Genomic DNA, 20,321 nt, shown 5'->3' with positions numbered 1-20,321 from the left:
CCCACAGTGACAGCCATACTGCTCCAGTGACATCCGCATTGCCCTAAAGTGACATCCACACTGCCCCAAGGTGACATTCACAGTGCTCCCGTGACATCCATACTGCCCAGTTACATCCTCAGTGACATGAACAGTGCCGCTCAGTGACATCCATACTGCACTTACAGTGCCCCAGTAACATTCGGGGCAGTTACATCTTCAGTGACATAAAAAGTGCCCCACAGTGACATCGACAGTTGGCATTCAGTGTCCCACAGTGACATTCACAGTTCCCCAGTGACTTCCATTGCTCCACATTGACATCCAAAGTGCACTGGTGACATCCACATTGCCCTGAAATTACATCCTCGGTTGCCCATAGTGACATCCATACTGCCCCAGTGACATTCACATTGCCCTAAAGTGACTTCCACAGTGACATCTTCAGTTCCCCACAGACACAGCCATGCTGCCCCAAAGTGAGATCCACAGTGCAGCAGTGACATCCTTAGTGCTCCACAGTGACATCTAAAGTGCCGCATTGATATCCACTGTGCCCCACAGTAACATTCATAGTGCCTCACAGATACATCCAAAGTGAAAGGTGAAAGGCTCAGTGACATCCAAAGTGTGCCACAGTGACATCCATACTGCCCCAAAGTGAAATCCACAGTGGACCACTGACATCCCCCCCCCCTTCCCGAGACATGCACAGTGCACCACGGAGCAATCCACAGTGACATCCAAAATTAACCACAGTAAAATCCCCAGTGCACCACAGTGACGCCATGCTACTCCAAAGTGACATCCACAGTACCATCCATTCTGCCCTTACAGTACCCCACAGTGCTCCACTGACATCCACGGTGACATCCATACTGCCCCAAGATGACATCCTCAGTGCCCCAGTGACATTCACAGTGCTCCACAGTGACGTCTACATTTCCATCTATAGTGCCCCACAATGACATCCACAGTGCTACCGTGACATCAGCGGTGGCATTCAGTGTCCCACAGTGACATCCACAGAGCTTCATTGGCATCCACAGTGACGACCAAAGTGCACCATTGACTTACACAGTCCATAGTGCACCACGGAGCAATCCACAGTGACATCCAAAATGACCCACAGTGCCCCAAAGTGACATCCACAGTGCCCCAGTGACATGCTCAGTGCCCCGGGGACATGCTCAGTGCTCCAAAGTGACATCCACAGTGCCCCACAGTGACAGCCATACTGCCGCAAAGTGACATCCACAGTGCCCCACAGTGACAGCCATATTGCCCCAAAGTGACATGCTCAGTGCTCCAAAGTGACATCCACAGTGCCCCACAGTGACATGCAAAATGCCACAGTGACATCCACAGTGCCCCAAAGTGCAACAGACCGGTGCACAGGGGATAGTGAGTGTGGTGGTGGTGAGCTGGTAGGTGTAGTAGTTCATTTACTCACAGTTAAGTTGTCCCCTGGGTCGGCGAGCAGTGGGTGGGAAGACAGCCCTAAATCCTCCGGGGCACTCTCTGTTGCAGGGAACACCAGCCAGATGGAAGTTGAGGAGTCCTTGATGGTAGTGTGTAAGCTTAGGGTGCTTTGGTGGCTGGGCCCCTGTGTTTGTGACGCCAGCACTGTAAGGTGCAATTAAGAGATGGAGCAGAAGAGTGAAGAACGAGGCAATAGTTAAACCAAAGAGGAACTTTTCTTGTCAGATGTAGTAAGGCGTCCAATATCATCACTTTGTCTTGCATACAGATGGCAAAAAGGGTAAAGCTGCAAATCCAAATCAGCAGGCTCCTGGAGGTGAAGTGTAGAGGTGAGCTCCAGCTCACGTTAGTAGAGGTGATGTTCTTACTTGTACTTGGTTCCTGATCTTGCTTTTGTCATTCAGCCTTTCAATAGAAGTTTAGATCCTCTGTAAGTAAGTATTCTGACAGATGGCCTTTCTGTCCGTAAATACGGTGGGCAGCCCGTAGCTTAGAAACTCTCCACCTAATGCAAAGGTTACTAAAACCTGATAAACGGCAGTTATCTTCCTTTGCCAATAGTCTATAGTTCAGTAATCCAGCAACCCAAGGGCGATATCCCTCACGGCAGGCAAACTCTCTGCTTCATTATTTTAAAAGGTTGCGGTCCTCAAAGTGATAATCCACTTTATACCCCGGAAGGGTAATCCACAGTCTAGGATCAGATAGTCCTAGTCTTGGACTCAAAGGTTGAGGTTAATTGGTTCTCCAGGCTAGGCCCAGGAGAACAGAGACAAGCCTGTCTCCTCTCCTTCCTCCCAACTCCTAATCTTCCTCTAACTTCCTGTGGCTGCACTATATAAATGGTGTGATCGTGACCTCTAGTGGTGGAAGTATGTAATGCATGTTACCAGCCTGTAATATGGATTTAGCAGCATAGACAAAGAAATAGTGCAAAATAACATCATACTATACATAACAATTTGGAGTGGACCATATGTGGGACACTACAAAAGTGACATCCAAAGTGCTGCACATTGAAATACACGGTGCCCCAGTGACATCCCCTGTGCCCCACAGTGACATCCAAAGTGCAGCGTTATAGTCCACTTTGCCCCACAGTGCCATCCATAGCGCTCCACAGTGACGTCCACAGACATCCACAGTGCCCCAGTGATAAACTCAGTGCCCCACAGTGACATCCAAAGTGCCGAGTTGAAGTCCACTTTGCTCTACAGTGACATCTATACTGCCCCAAAGTGACATCCACAGTGCCATCCATACTGCCCCACAGTAACATCCACAGCGCTCCAGGGACGCCCACTGTGATCAACAGTGACATCCACAGTGCCCTACAGTCAGGAGAGGGCTGGCAGCCTTAGTCCTGGGGGCAAATCCAGTCAAGTGGCCAACTTCTTAGCCCCGCCCTTTATTAAAAGCCCCTCCTACATATAATAGGCCACTCCCAACAAACACTGTACAGCTGACATTCTATAGTTGCGGCCTGTCTCTACACATCATACGGAGAGGGGAGGACTGTCCTGGCTGCACTGCCTGCTTATACAACAAGCTACAGCCAGGAAGCTCCTCCGCTCTCCTCCCTGCCCAGATCCTGCTCAAGGCCTGTGGTTCCCCCCACCATCTGTCTGCTTCCCCCCTTGGCCCTCCTCACCCAGCTCTGAATCCTCCTTCTGCATACGGCAGGGGGAGGAGCCGGAGCATCTCCTCTCCTACATAGCACCACATACCTCTTACATCCAGTGATGTCACCTTTGTTGTAGATGTTCTCTTTCCTCATCTTCTCCATTCAGACCAGACCGCCATGATGATTTTTCAGCCATCTCCCGTCTCTGCGGAGGTTGACAAACAGACATTAGTTTCCCACATTTCCATCATCTTCACATCTTCTGAACACCCTTTCCGGCGCCCCGAATACTATACTGCAGAAACAGTCCCTCTGGAAATACTACTGCCACACAGATAGTGCCCCCAATACTGTGCCCGCTGTGCCCCCAATACTATACTGCAGAAACAGTCCCCCTGGAAATACTACTGCCACACAGATAGTGCCCCCTTCAACAATTATTGGCACACAGTGCTCTAAAAAAGTTAACTGCGCCCAGACACTAATAGTATAAAGATAATGTCCCCCAAAAATAATTGTGCTAAGCCGATACTGTGCCAGGGTGCCCCCCAAAGTAACAGTGCTCCCCCAAATCCCACCAATAGAAATAATTCTCTGCCAGACCACACTTAGTAGTAATAATGCCCCTATAGTACCCATACTAGTAATCATGTTCCTCATCGCCCCCCACTAGTAATAATTCTCCCTATAATATGACAGTACATGAAATACCCCCGCTTAGTGCCCGCAGTTGAGCTAATGTCCCCATAATGTATGCCAGTATAAAATACCCCTATATAGTGCCCCAGTAAATGCCTTCATAGTGCTCCTCTCCCCCTTCCACATAGTGTCCCTCATAATATGCCAGTAAAAAAATGCCCCTTCTTAGTGCTCCACTCCCCCATAGTACCCCCAAATAATGCCCCATATTGCCGCTCTCCCCTATAGTGCCCCCCATAATGTGCCAATAAAAAAGGCCCCTTTAGAGCATGCACTTCCCCATAGTGCCCCCAAATAATGCCGCTATAATGACACCAGATGCCCCATAGTGCCGCTCTCCCCTATAGTGCCCCCATAATGTGCCAATAATTAAAAAAAGTCCCTTTAGAGCCCTCAGATACCCCCATAGTGCTCCTGTCCCCCATGGTGCCCCCCCATAATGTGCCAGTAAGAAGTGCCCCCATAGTGCCCCCCCCCAAAATGGGCAAGAAATAAATGCCCCAAGAATGCCACCCAAAAAAATGGGGCTGTAAGAAATGCCAGCTCCCCCCATAGTGCCAGCTCCCCCCCATAGTGCCAGCCCCCCCCCATAGTGCCAGCTCCCCCCCATAGGGCCAGCTCCCCCCATAGGGCCAGCTCCCCCCATAGGGCCAGCTCCCCTCATAGTGCCAGCTCCCCCCCATTGTGCCAGCCCCCCCCCCCCCAGAGTGCCAGCTCCCCCCTTAGGGCCAGCGGCCTATCAGAAGAACAGGGGAGGGAGACGCCTCTCCCTCCCCTGCCCCACAGCACAGCCATCTGTATCGCTCTCCTGAGGACAGCGATACAGATGAATATTGAGATGAGCACTTCCACAATGGAAGCGCTCATCTCCTACTGCCCGCCGCCACTGCTGCCCGCCGCAATTACATCCAGGACCGCGCCGCCTGTTGTGATCGGCTGTGCGGCCCTGAGGTATTGAAAAAAAATAAAAAATATAATTTTTTTTTTGTTAAAGACAGCCCAGCAGCCATTCTTTTAAGGCGGTCTGGGGGGCAATTGCCTCCCTGCCCCCCGTCCCAGCCCGCCCCTGCCTACAGTGACATCCCCAGTTCCCCAAAATGACATCCACAGTGCCCGACAGATACATCCACAGTGCCCCAGTGACAGGCTCAGTGCCCCAGTGACAGGCTCAGTGCCACAGTGATATCCACAGTGCCCAAGTGACATCCATAATGACATCCTCAGTGCCCCAGTGACATGCTCAGTGCCCTACAGTGACATATTCAATGCCCCAGTGACATCCACAGTGCCTTAGTGACATCCACAGTGCCCCAACATCCAAAGTGACAAATCCTCAGTGCTCCATTGACATCCACAGTGCCTTAATGACTTAGTCACATCCAGTCTCCCACAGTGACATCCACAAACAGTGCCCTATACTGATGTCCATAGTGCCTCACTGTGCTCCACAGAGACACCCAGAGTGACATCCATACTGCCCTACAGTGACATTCACAGTGACATCCATAGTGCTCCTTTGACATCCTGTTACATCCATACTGCCCCACAGTGACATCCACAATGCCCCACAGTGACATCCACAGTGCCCCAGTGACATCCATAGCATAGTACAAAAGAAGTATTGTGGAGTCGCACTCACCAGAACTTGTGGTCATCCGGAATGCAACAGCCTGCCTGGAGTCCTACATCTATCAGGGCTCCTGAACGTACAGTCCAATAAATGAAGATGGAGGCAGCATGTACCGGGCATCCATAGCATAGTGACAGCGCAGAGGCTTATCGATATGTTCTTACTCATGCACAGCACCTATATCATTCCATGCATGAGTCAGTAAAGTACAGGCTTCACACAGAAGCCTGTGCACTGACATCGCCAGACAGCCAGCTGTTAGAAATTATGGAGGTCCCGGCGCATGCGCAGCAGCGGTCAGGGGGCAAGGAAGGCCGGCAGGAGGTGGTGACACGCCGGCTCCTGATGAAGATGGACTTGGACCAGAGGCCCTGAAAATGCAGAAGGAATGGTCACATGACTGTGAGTAGGATCCTGGAAACGCTGGTGCTGCTGTGGTTAAGTATTGGTCCCCTTTAAGATGGCCCCCATGTACAGCTATCAGTAACTGACGGCTATCTCTGTACACACACTTACACAGAAAATGCTATCAATCACTGTCAGCGACTGACAGCTACAGTATCTCACAAAAGCGAGTCCACCCCTCACATTTTTGTGAATATTTTATTTTATCTTTTCATTGGACAACACAGAATATCTGACACTTTTATACAATGTAAAGTAGTCCGTGCACGGCTTGTATAACAGTGTAAATTAGGAGTGCCCTCAAAATAACTCAACACAGCCATTAGTGTCTAAACTGCTGGTAACAAAAGTGAGTACACTTCTAAGGGAAAATGGCCAAATTGTACCCGATTAGCCATTTTCCCTCCCCGGTGTCATGTGACTTGTTAGTGTTACAAGGTCTGAAGTGTGAATGGGGAGCAGGTGTGTTCAATTTTGTGTTTTTGCTCTCACACCCTCTCATACTGGTCACTGGAAGTACAACATGGCACCTCATGGCAAAGAACTCTCTGAGGATCTTAAAAAAAAGAATTATTGCTCTATATAAAGATGGCCGAGGCTATAAGAAGATTGGCAACACCCTGAAACTGAGCTGCAGCATGGTGGCCAAGACCATACAGCGGTTTAGACAGGTCAAGACAGGTCCCACTCAGAACAGGCCTCCCCATGGTCGACCAAAGAAGTTGAGTGCACGTGCTCAGTGTTGTATCCAGAGGTTGTACAAGTGGTGCCAGCATTGCTGCAGAGGTTAAAGGGGTGGGGGGCTCAGCCTGTCAGTGCTCAAACCATACGCCACACACTGCATCAAATTGGCCTGCATGGCTGTCGTCCCAGAAGGAAACCTCTTCTAAAAGATGATGCACAAGAAAGCGCGCAAACAGTTTGCTGAAGACCAGCAGACTTAGGACATGGATTACTGGAACCATATCCTGTGGTCTGATGAGACCAAGATAAACGTATTTGGTTCAGATGGTGTCAAGCGTGTGTGGTGGCAACCAGGTGAGGAGTACAAAGACAAGTGTGCAGCGTCCCACTAGCATACATGGGCACTGCAAATCTTGCTATGATGTATGTTGTATCATGTTGTATTGCACTTTTGTATAAGGATCCCTGTTACCAGGCTGTCAGGTGCACGACACACATTCCACCACTAGATGGAGATAGCACCATAGTATATATATATATATATATATATATATATATATACTACTGTTAAGGCCTAGTGAGGCAGTTTGGAGTTAGAGTGTGGAAGCAGGAGGAGATGGAGTGAGGGGCAAGGGGGAAGGAGAGTACCCCCTCCTCTCAGCTCTCTCTTGGGCTCCACAGCCCAGAGGAGCCAATTCATGGTCTCAGTGTCAAGCAAGAAAAATAGGCAGAGGTGAAGCCTTTATTCTACCGTCTACTCTTCCAGAGAGCCAAGTGGATTTTACTAATGTTATTGTGGAAAGACAAAGGAAGGACAATAGCCATTATTCTAGGCTCTAGGCACCTTTGTAATAAGGTGAAGGTTTATTAGCTTCCGGCAGCCTCACCGTTACTTCAAGGACAGACAGGCCATCTGTTGCATCACTTGTGTGTAGAAGATAAGGACTTGAATCACCCTTACTGAGATTGGAGCAAGGTAAGGAGCTAAATACCTGTGAGTACACAACCTACTACTATAGCCTGAGACATAGCCACCTATACAGCCTGTTACTGGGATTTGCCACATCCAACCTACATGTTCATAAGAGACTGTTTATAATTGGATATAAAATTGCTGTCAAGATCCTGGTTATAGTAAAGTTCTTAGTTGGATTGAAACCCTGCCTCATTCTCCATACTACAACCACTCTCATCATTTTGCACCACCAAGGTGCTGACGTCACGACATTACCTAAGTCAGGGGCCCAGCCGCACAAGCACTCAGAAACCCAATCACCACCTGGCCGGTGTCCCCTGTAATAGAGTGTGCCCCAGATAATTTTGTGATGTTCTCCCCTTCACTGCACTTCTGGCCCAGGGAGGCATCTGTTAACCATGAGTACCCAATGAACAATTGTACCCTTCGGCCCACGTGAACCTCACGTGTTCTCCCCTGCGGACCAGCACGCTGCAAGTGTGTCTTGCCTACAGTCAAGCATGGTGATAAGAGTGTCATGGTTTGGGGCTGCATGAGTGCTGCTTGTTGTGGGGATCTACAGTTCATTGAGGGAACCATGAATGCCAACATGTACTGTGACATACTGAAGCAGAGCATGATCCCCTCCCTTCGGCAACTAGGCCGCAGGGCAGTATTCCAACATGATAACGACCCCAAACACACCTCCAAGACAACCACTGCCTGCCTAAGAAACTGAGGGTAAAGGTGCTGGACTGGCCAAGAATGTATCCAGACCTAAACCCTATTGAGCATGTGTGGGGCATCCTCAAACAGAAGGCGGAGGAGTGCAAGGTCTCTAACATCCACCAGCTTTGTGATGTCGTCATGGAGGAGTGTAAGAGGATTCCAGTGGCAACCTGTGAAGCTCTAGTGAACTCCATGCCCAAGAGAGTTAAGGCAGTGCTGGAAAATAATGGTGGCCACACAAAATATTGACACTTTGGGCACAATTTGACCAATTTCACTTAGTGGTGTACTTACTTTTGTTGCCAGAGTTTTAGACATAAATGGCTGTGTGTTTGAGTTATTTTGAGGGCACACCAAATTTACACTGTAATACAGGCTGTGCTTCGACTACTATCTTGAGTGTTGTCCCATGAAAAGATATAATAAAATATTTACAAAAATGTGAGCGGTGTACTCACTTTTGTGAGATACTGTATCTCTGTATACACACTTACACAGAGAATGCTATCAGTCACTGATAACACCTCCCCTGTGTACAGCTATCAGTTACTGACAGCTATCTCTGTATTCACACTTACACAGAGAATACTACCAATCACTGATAACACCTCCCCCTGTATACAACTATGCATACCCACTTACGCAGAAAATGCTATCAATAACTGATAACAACTCCCCGTGTGCATCTATCAGTGACTGACAGCTATTTCTGTACACACACTTACACAGAAAATACTATCAATCACTGATAACACCTCTCTGTGTACAATTATCAGTGACTGACACCTATCTCTGTATACACACTTACACAGGGAATGCTAATAACACCTACTCCTTGTACAACTCTCAGTGACTGACAGCTACTTCTGGATATACACTTACACAGAGAATTCTATCAATCACTGATAACTCCTCCCCCTGTGGACAACTGTCAGTGACTGACAGCTGCCTCTACATACACAGAGAATACTATCAATCACTTATAACACCTCCCCTCTGTACAGCTTTCAGTGACTTACAGCTATCTCTGTATACACACTTACACAGAGAATGCTATCAATCACTGATAACCCCTCCCATATGTATAGCCATCAGTGACTGACAACTATTTCTGTATACACATTTACACAGAGAATGCCATCAATCACTAATAACACCTCCCTATGTACAACTATCAGTGCCTGACTGCTATCTCTGTATACACACTTACACAGAAAATGCTATCAATCACTAATAACACCTTTATTTGCATGGTAACAGACTACAAACAAAATGTGTAGTCTGATCCTGTAGTCATCTTCCATTTCATATGTCCACTGGCTGCTATTGTAGGAATATGTGTGTATTTGTCATTCCCACTGTATGCCGTGTATCGGGGTGGGCTCCCCAGGATACAGCGAAGTCACGAACGAGGAAAACAACTCCACCACCAGCTTTTGCCTAAACAGAATTTTACTGAAACGTAATGAACACAACCACAAATGCTGTGAACATACAATAAATTTACTTACACCCAGCCCGGCACCCTCTGATGGATGCAGGAGGAAAGTGTGGTAATTTACCTACTGGCAGGCACAACTAAACTGCCACACCTTAAGTGTCATTTCCCTAAAAAAACAAGAATAACTGTTTCGGTGTGTGGCGCGGGCTAGCCTGCCATGCATAACAACGGCTTACAATCTTACAAAGCTCTACAGAATTCCCCCTCCTATAACTGGTCCCGTAGCACGTGCCTGAGTATTCCTTCTGAGCAAAATGCTAGCCTGGCTTCAGTTTGTGGGAAGTGTAGCAGCTCTCCAGTGTGAAATGTCACTTTAAGTTATGAAGTCCTTGCAATGGACAGTAGCAACACTTGTGGCCTGACACAGAGACCCTAACTAACTAACTACAGGCCTGGTCTCAGTCTCTAGGCGCCAACACTGTAATGAGGTGCGTGCACGATCTTACCGACCCGGGTTTGATCTGCATCTGCTGGTTACTCTGAACAGAACAAATGCCTCTCCAATAAGCATGCGATCCCGCAGTGTATGTAGCTTTGCTCCTCAGCTCTCATCAGCGTTCCTGGAAGCAATCCTCTTTCCTTTGGACAGGATCAGCTTCACTTAGCTGCAGCTATGGTCACTGATGTATGCTCCCACACCTGGATGCCGTCGGATCCTCTGCTGACACAGTTCCTCACTATCCGCTCCCTCTAGGATGGCTGCTCCCTTTCTCTTCCCCTCCAGGCTCTGTGTTTAACTCCACCTCTCATGAATATGGAAATATGCAGTCGGTAGCTGTGTTTAGGAAACAGCGGCATCTTGTGGCCAAACACCAGAATGTCAGACCAGATCATTTAATTTAATCTACACAAACAGTGTTCAGACAAGGAGAGCTGTTTCCCCATCTCACACAACCATTGTTGTCGTGTCAGTGTGTGTGTGTCGTGCCATCCCACACAGTTCTCTGGGTAGAAGGGTTAATGAGTTCTAGGCCACTAAGAAATGTTGGATCGGTCGCGGCTGCTCTTCACGTCCTGGTCCTGGCATATGTTGTATGTGCATCTCAGTCCTATTCAAGTGAATGGGCCGGGTCTGCAGTACCAAGCACGGGCACTGTACCATGTATGGCACTGTGTTTTGTATACTGCAGGGAGGCTGCTGCACTCACAGGAGAAAGCAGATCAGTGGCGGGTATCCTAACCCCCTCCGAGCTGATAGACCATCAATAGTTTAACTCCCCCTTTAAGAGGAAACGATGTATAGTTGCATCATTTTTAGTACTTTTCTAACATCCCCTTTAAAACATTGCATCGTTTAACATGAGCTACAAGATACTTGCTTAGGGTGTAACATCTTTCGAAGGTTTCATAATGAGAAAATAAATCTGAAAACTGAACTAGGTGCTGATATTTTGCCATAAAACAAAGCCCCTTCATTAATTTGGCGGGTCTCACTCTCTCTCGATGACTGCACAAAATTAATTAAAATAAATTGCAAAGTCTCAGGCAAGTGGCTTGTGAAGGTTGCCTGCTTCACTTTCTGATCCACCAAATCAATCCAAGCAGGAGCTCGTAACATTTCGCTCATAACGCAAACAGACGGGGGGGTCCGCTCGCTCACTTCGCCGTCTCTGCGTTACACGGCAGACCGCAATGATGCATTACAAATATTATATAATTATTTGCACTAATATTTGAGCAGGTGGAATGGATTAGTGCACGGTAAACAGCAACATTCTGATAACATGCAATTCCCTAAATGAATGTGTGCCATGCATCATGTCTAAATATTGTCTGGAATTCGCTTCATCCCAGATAGCACTGTGTATCCTCGCTGCATTGCAGGCTGAGTATGGAATTGGCGCTCGTTGTGGCGCTGTCACATTGCCTCAGTGTATAATTACAGAACACAATTCATTTTACAGCTGAAGAGGTAAACAAGCCAGGGTTTTACTATTTGATCATAATTAAAATTGTATCTTCTTGTAAGTAATTGCAAGTATTCGTATTTTTGAAAAATATTTTTTTTTTTTTTTTTAAAGGGTTATCCCACTATCAGACATCATACAGTACATGACAACCTTTTTCTAACAAAGCTAGAACCAGCCCTGGACCTCACATGGATCCAGAGATCTCCACATACATTGATCCAATTCTTCTGCTAGATTTATTTCAAGCTGGCAGCTCAGGGGCGGATCCTTTGTGATGTAGCTCTGAGGTCAGGAGCGGACTGGAAACTTAAAGTGGCCCTGGAAAAAATATTAAAAATGGGCCCGTTTTGTAGTTGGGTCCAAATTGATGGAAGGCAGAGCCAGCGATACCATATTGCAGCACATTATACCACGCCTACAGAGCCAAATACCACAGTCCATCACAAAATACGGCCAGCAGCACAAAATACATCCCCAAAAACTTCCACTGGCCGGCCATGAGGAGGGCCCAGGCGACCCCCTGGGCATCAGCCCACAGGGAAATTTCCTTGTAAGGTCTATGGCCAATCCGCCCCTGACTGAGGTGGTTCCTTCTGCTGCAGCTCTCTCCCCATTGCAACTCAGTAGACCGTTGAAGGATGAAACTGAGCACGCGTGTCCACCTCAGCGAGATGGACAGAGAAATTTAAAAAAAGAGCAAACAGCAGGTGGCGCTACACAGATAGATTTCATTGAATAACTCTGTAGCTATACTAAATTTTTAATTACATGCAACTGCAAAAGTATTCAAGTCCAGGCATTGGTTTGAAAACTGCAGAAAACTTTTCGTGGAACAACCCCTTCACGTAGTAACAGGTCCCCTTCAAGTTCTATCTCAGTAGCCTGATTATATACAAGAGGCTGATGAACATCCGGATGTTACCATTTTACTACAGTGCATCTGTTATTACTAATTACTTTACATCTAGGAGTTGGAGTCAGAGTTAGACTAGAAATACTTCAATTACTCTTACCGGTAATATGTTTTCCATGAGCCCATGACAGCACCTGTGAGAGATCCTCCTCCCTCCGGACAGGAAACAGGAACTTCCCAGATCTTTAAATTGGTCCCGTGCCTTCTACCTTCAGTATTTGACAAGATTCCTGGGACCAGCAACGCACCTATATATAGTGAGAACTAACAACATAGGCGAGAAAACATAATAGACAAAAAACTCTGCGCCAAATATATGCCAGGCATATCTCTTCTTTGGCACCATACTAAAGAGTAGACTTCTCTTTTTTCCCATTATTCTTTATATATAAAAAATAATATATATATATTTTTATTTTATTTTTTATTTTTTTTTTAATTAAGGGGGGGAATTATGTAGGTGCTGTCATGGGCTCATGGAAAACATATTACCGGTAAGAGTAATTGAAGTATTTCCATTACGCCCCATGACAGCACCTGTGAGAGACTAGACTAGATAACTATTAGGGAGGGACTGCAGCCTGCAGCACCTTTCTCCCAAAGGACATATCCTGCACAGATGAAAGGTCCAACCTGTAGTGTTTGTAAAACGTAGAGGGGGAACTCCACGTTGCAGCCCTACAGATCTGTTCTATGGTAGCGCACCCTTTTTCTGCCCAGGAAGAGGCTACTGCCCTGGTGGAATGGGCTGAAAAATCTGAAGGGACCTGACAATCTGATAGTGAATATGCCAAACCTATCGCTCTCTTGATCCATCTGGCTAAGGTACGGCTTGTAACCTTGGAGCCCCTGTTCTGACCCTGAAATTGAACAAAGAGTTGCGGGGTCTTTCTAAAGTCCTTCGTAGATTCTAAATACTCACAGACACACCTTCTAACATCTAAAGTATGAAAGGATTTCTCTCCTTCATTCTTTGGGTCCTGACAAAAGGAAGGGAGAACTATCTCCTGAGACCTATGAAACACCGACACTACTTTGGGCAGGAACGCAGGGTCTGGTCTGAAAACAATCCTATCCTCCAGAATCTGGGTATATGGAGGGGAAGAGGACAAAGAGGACAGCTCTCCAACACGTCTGGCAGATGTAATGGCCACTAAAAATACAGTCTTATAGGACAGCATCTTTAAGGGGATGTCCCCCAGAGGCTCGAACGGAGCCTTGGTTAGAGCAGAAAGAACCAGGTTAAGGTCCCATGGGGCTGACTTAGATCTAACTACAGGACAAAGTCTAGATGACCCCCTAATGAACCTTTTGACCCAAGGATGAGTAGCCAAACGAAAGTCAAACAGGACACTCAGTGCCGAGACCTGCACCTTGAGAGTGCTGGGTTTAAGCTTTTTGTTCAGGCCTTCCTGCAAAAAGTTCAAAATTAACGGGATGTTGGGCGAGTTCAAGTCTAAGCCTGGACCTGCAAACCGAAGGAAGGCTTTCCATACCCTCAGATAGATATCGGAGGTGACTTTTTTCCTACTAGCTAGGAGAGTCCCGATGACCTGTTCTGATAGGCCCCTAGACCTGAAGAAAGACCTCTCAAAATCCAAGCCGTCAGGTGGAGATTCTTGACTTCCGGATGATGTAGAGGGCCCTGATATAATAGGTCCTGTCTTTCTGGAAGCACCCAGGGATCTGCTATCGATAGTCTCCTCAACCAAGCAAACCAGACTCTTCTTGGCCAAAAAGGTGCAATTAGAATCACAGTCGCCTGCTCCCCCCTGATCTTCTGGATCACTCTGGGCAATAGGCTGATGGGAGGAAACGCATAGACTAGGCCCTTCCCCCACGTCTGTGAGAGCGCATCTGTGCCTATCGACTGATCCTCCCTGCTGAGAGAAAAGAACTTTTTGCACTTTTTGTTTTCCCCCGAGGCGAATAGATCTATCGTAGGAGATCCCCATAGGGCCTGTATTTGGTGAAACACTTCTTGATTCAGACACCAATTCGCCTGACTGAATCTGTGTCTGCTGAGAAAGTCCGCCTGGTGATTCTCTGAGCCTTTCAGATGAACCGCCGAGAGAGACAGAGCTTTCCCCTGCATTAACAAGAAAATCCTGGATGCCAGCTCCATTAGTTGATAGGATCTTGTCCCCCCTTGTTTGTTTATATAAGCCACCACCGAGGCGTTGTCTGATAGGATCCTGACATGTTTTTGAAACAAAAAGGGGAGACTCTTCTCTAGTGCGCACAGGACCGCTCTTAACTCCCTGGCATTTTGGGACTGAGCACTCTGGTCTTTTGACCAAGGACCTTGGAAAAACCCCAAAACTGAATGGGCCCCCCATCCCCAAGGGCTTGCATCGGTAGTTATTATTAATGGGTCGTGTCTCACCCACTCTACCCCCTGATCGAGGTTCGAAGCCTTTAGCCACCAAGCTAGGGATCGGGTTACTGACCCCGGGACCACAATCTTGTGATCTAGGGATAGCGACCTCCCATCCCATTTGGACAGAATGAGCCATTGCAGTATTCTGGACCTGAATTGGGCCCACCTCACTGCTGGAATACAGGCCGTCATCAGACCCAGAATAGACATCGCTTTTCTTAAGGGGACTTCCTTGATCTTGCTGAAAGACCTGATCTTTTGCTGAATCCCCTCTTTCTTGACTGCTGGAAGATAAGATTTCTGAGTCTGAGAGTCTAACAGGATGCCTAGGAAAACACATTTGGATGTTGGAATCAGGGATGATTTGTCCCAATTTATTAGCCAGCCTAGGCTCGTCAGGATCCCCAGGACCTTCTGTATGTGAGATTTCAGCTGCTCTGGGGACTGCCCTACCAAGAGAAGGTCGTCCAGGTATGAGACTATAATGATGTCTGACCTCCTTACTTCTGCCATTACCTCCGCCATCAGCTTTGTGAAGAGCCTCGGCGCCTGTGATACCCCAAAAGGAAGAGCTCTGAACTGTAAATGAACAATTGATTCCCCTATCTTCACTGCCACCCTCAGGTATCTTTGGGACAAGGGATGGATGGGCACGTGGTAGTAGGCATCTTTTATGTCTATTGAGGCCATCACACAGTTGGGGAACAGATGGAGGACCGTGGAGGAGATGGACTCCATCCTGAATTTCTGATAGGACAGATACTGGTTGAGACCCTTCAAATTTATAATCAGTCTGAACGTTCCGTTGGGCTTGGGGACCAGAAATAGGGTTGAATAAAATCCCTCTCCTTGCTCGTCCTTTGGGACTGGAACAAGGACTGCCTTTTCCAGGAGGCTGTTTATTTCCTCCAAAAGTGCCACCTGTTTTGGAGAATTTTGGCTTAATGAAGTAACTTTGAAAGTCCTGGGCGGTAGTCTCTTGAAGTCTAGGCGATAGCCTTCCTTTATAATATCCTTTACCCAAGCGCTTGCGGTAATATTTCGCCAGGCTGGAAAAAATAAAGAAAGACGACCGCCCACTTGGGGTCTGGCGTCATTGTTGAGTGGAACTTGAGGTTTGAGGTCTGGATTTAAACAGCACACTTTTTGATTTATCAGATCTCCACTCCCTCCTTTTCTTTTGATCCCCAAAAGCCTTCCTTCTTTCATTACTCCGAAATGGCTTCCCCTGTTTAGGAAAGGACGGTGCTGGAAAACCTTTTTTCCTATCGGATGCCTTATCTAAAATGTCATCTAAGGCTGATCCAAATAAAAAACCTCCTTGGCAAGGTAAGGCACAAAGCTTAGATTTTGAAGCTACATCGCCCTTCCACCCTTTCAACCATAACGACCTTCTGGCTGAATTGGAGAGTGCAGCCGCCCTAGCGGAAAGCCTCAATGAGTCAGCGGAGGCATCAGAGATAAAGTCCACTGCACTGGACATAGTTGGTATCGCCTCCAGCAGCTGATCCCTAGGAGTCTTATTCTCTATATGAGACTCTAATTCCTCCAACCAGAGCTTTAATGACCTAGCCACCGAGGTAGTTGCTATATTTGGCTTAAAGGCAGAAGTGGAAGCTTCCCAATTCTTCCTTAGGTATGCATCAGCCCTTTTGTCCATGGGATCTTTAAGGGACCCTAGATCCTCAAATGGGAGAGCTGACTTCTTATTTATCTTGGCTACGGGAGCGTCTACCCTCGGTACCTCCTGCCAAGCTGACACTTCCTGATCATCAAAGGGGTACTTTCTCTTGACCGCTCTAGGGATAAAGAATTTTTTATCGGGCTTCTCCCATTCACGTTTAATCAGATCCTTGATACAGTCCTGAATGGGGAAAACCCTAGACTTTTTAGGCTTTAGGCTCTCAAACATTAGCTCTGGTCTAGACCTGGACTCCTTTTCCTCCTCAAGCTCCATCGTGGATCTAACCGCCTTCAATAACAGGTCCGTATCTTCTGCTCTAAACAACGGCTTCCCTGTCAAATCCTCAGAAGAGGAATCCGAGTCTGCAATAGCGCCTTCCTCAGACCCAGAGTCCACAGCATCCTCCGCTACCGCCTGGGGCCTCTTATGCCTGGATGAGCTAGGCAGAGATTTTTTAAGCTCCTCTACTGACGAACGGACTTCATTTTTTACTAAATTCTGGATACTCTGTAATAAAGATGGCGACTCCTCGGCCACTAACTTATCCAGACATGGTTGACAACATGTCTTGGAGTAAGATGGATCCAGCTTCCTCTTGCAAATTCCACACTCCTTAGCTCTTTTGTGGGAAGCTTTCTTTGGGTGCTCTTTAGCCTGCATTTAATAAAACAACCCATCAGCTTAACCTGACCATAAAAACAAACAACTCCCCAAAGGGAGATGGTGGGGGTTAACCCCTCTTACCCCCAGGAGTACCATGCTTGGTTCCAAAAGCTGCTCCTGTCCGTCGGTGCGCTGTTGTACATCCCCTACTTCTTGCATCATAATGCTGCGTAAAGGGGGGCCAATTGAGGGCTGTAGACGCTTGTGTCCCGATCGATCTCTGCTGCTACTCACCACCACGCTGGCTGGCCGGCGTTCCCTTTTTCAAATGGGCCGCGCAGCGCCCCCATGTTAAGCTCCTCCCCTTCCGGCCGATGGAACGCACGCGTCACTTCCGGTGCGACGCGCACGTCCAGCACAGCCAGCCTCAATGAGAGGGGAAGACGCACCTCCCCCCTCATGCCGCAACTTCGCCGGCAGGCAGGGACACGAGGCAGCCCAGGCATCCCCCCATGGCTCCGAAAAAGGGAATGAAATGCAGACGCCGGGCTTCTCAGCGGCTCCTAGTGGAGACTTACGCCGACAGGTACCTCCACTAGGTTTCGGTTTTAACCCTAGAGGTCCTGCAGCCAAGAAATAGACCTGGAAAGAAATCCTCCTGTCCCTGGACAGGAAACAGGAAAGAACTGAAGGTAGAAGGCACGGGACCAATTTAAAGATCTGGGAAGTTCCTGTTTCCTGTCCGGAGGGAGGAGGATCTCTCACAGGTGCTGTCATGGGGCGTAATGGAAAGTTAGGCTTACCGGCTCCACCGCCCTGTGATTGAAATCAACCTACCTCATCATAGTCAATCACAATGTCCAGCATTTTACATAATACTGCTGCATTATTTTATCCAGTGAGTTTTAAAGATTTTGCTACTGAAGCTCCTAACGGAGACTCCAGCACGTATGTGAAGACAACTCAACTTGGATCCAGTCCTATTGATTTAAAGGGAATCTGTCACCGGGTCAATGCTGCCCTAACTGTGGGTAGCATAAAGTAGTGAGAAAGATTGATTCAAGCAAAGGGTCACTTACTTTTTTTTGTACATTGGTTTCCTGTTGAGCAGCTACAGTGGGACCCAAGCACGGGAATCAATGATGAGCGTCCTCAGTGGAGTCCTGGTATTGATGAGCTGCCGGCTGCCGCGTCCCCAGCACTTTTTGGCAGCTTTGTCTGTATTCATAGTATAGAAAGAAGCATGTTAATCACAGGCAGCATGGTGGCTTAGGGGGGGTTAGCACTGGTACCCTGGGTTAAAATCCAACATGAGACAAGATATGCATGGAGTTTGTAGGCCCTTTCCATGTTTGCATGGGTTTCCTCCCACACTCCAAAAATATACAAAATCGGATTCCTATAAAATTGACCCTAATGTGTGTTGGGGTCCCGAGTTTGCATTCAATTACGGACAACATATGCATGGAGTTTGTAGGTCCTCCCTGTGTTTGTATGGGTTTTCTCTGGGTACTCTAGTTTCCTCCCACACACCAATAACATACTAATAGACAAATTGGACCCTAGTGTGCATTATGTGTTGGGATCAAGTGCCTATATGGCAGCCAGTGACTTCCTAGGGAGTCGTCCCCACCCTCACAACTATCCCTGCGCTATAAGCCCCTGTGAGAAAAGCGTGTTACAGTTGTTTACCATTGTCATCATCTTTTTACGGGTTCTGCTGGTGCTTGTCACTAGGGATTTTAAGAAAAAAGTACAAACAAATTAGTGACTCATCATTTGAATCATGGTCTTTGTCACCCATTAATCCCACGCTCAGATAAAATCGTAACAGATTTCCTTTAAATGGCTGCATATAACACTACATGTGCATTGCAAGGGCTGCTTCATCGATTAACGTTGATCTCTGCAGGAACCTCACTGCAATAATATCTGAAGCCAGTTGTACATTTCCCCTGCTTCAGGCCAAGTATTAAATGCTGTTGCATGGAGGGCTGCATCCACCAGATTTATAAGCTGCCCTTTTTTAGCATCTCTTTGCTTCGGCTAATACATCAGGTCCATATGCCTTAGTAGCTCATGTAAGAAAAGGTGGTCTTCATAAGTGTTCCTCTTTCAATGATAAAATTCTGGCTTTCTGCAGCCACCACTAGAGGGAGCACACTAGGGACAAATTTACTACTGTGTTTAATAACAGCCGTATAAATCCAGTATGGAATTTTACATCTGACATGCTAACTAGACACCCCCTGTTCTACTCATGGACCATTTATAACTGTTGTTATTCCAAATTCTTTTATAACATTAATTTCTATGGAGAACAGATGGCACATGGGAAGTCATGTCTCCATTGAAATTAAAGGGATTGTCCAGTATAAAAATAAATAATAATAAAACATGGCTGCTTTCTTCCAAAAACAGCACCACCCCTGTCCACAGGTTGTGTGCAGTATTTCAGGTGTTCCCTGCTTACCGCTGCAGTCCCGGGCGCCTGTGTTCAGCGGTGATCTGTGGCCGGTGATTCCCATTCACCGCTGTAGTCCTGGGCTCTGTCTGTGTAGCTACTATCAGTTCTGGGATCTGCTCTACAGCTTCCTCTGAGCCCTGGCCACAGCATGCTTGCTGTTTGTTTCTTGCAGCAGGTCTCTAAGGGCCAGCACACGTCACTTATTGAGCTTTACGGGTTAGGTCATGTGACCTCACTGACCAATCCTAGCCCTCCTGCACATATATAAGGGGCTCAGTCCCCTTCCCAGATGCCTCAGTGTCAAGGTCCTTGTGTCCTTTTAGATTCCTGATAACCACTTGTATTTTTGTGTTCCTGACTCGTATTGTGTTCCTGGATTCTGCTACCAGTCTGATCCCTGCCTGCTTGCCTTGACTCTCCTGTTGCCGACCCAGATTGCCTGACCTGTACCTGTGCCACCTGTCCTGACCTTTTGCCTGTCTGACTACGCCTCTGCCTCATCCTTCGGTTCTGCACTGTTGCTCCTGGTAATGACCCCCGCCTGCTGACATCGCATTGTACTTCTGATACCTTTCTCAAGGTATCTCCTGGTCCGCCTGGACCAGCTGTCTCGTGTGCCTACCCTCCTCAAGAGGTAGCTACTTGGTGTTACCCTCGGGAAAGTCTATCCCCACCA

This window comes from Bufo gargarizans, chromosome 11 (assembly GCF_014858855.1).
Source record: "Bufo gargarizans isolate SCDJY-AF-19 chromosome 11, ASM1485885v1, whole genome shotgun sequence".
NCBI lineage: Eukaryota > Metazoa > Chordata > Amphibia > Anura > Bufonidae > Bufo > Bufo gargarizans.
The sequence above is the reverse complement of the archived record's forward strand: the minus strand, read 5'-3'. Positions refer to the sequence as shown.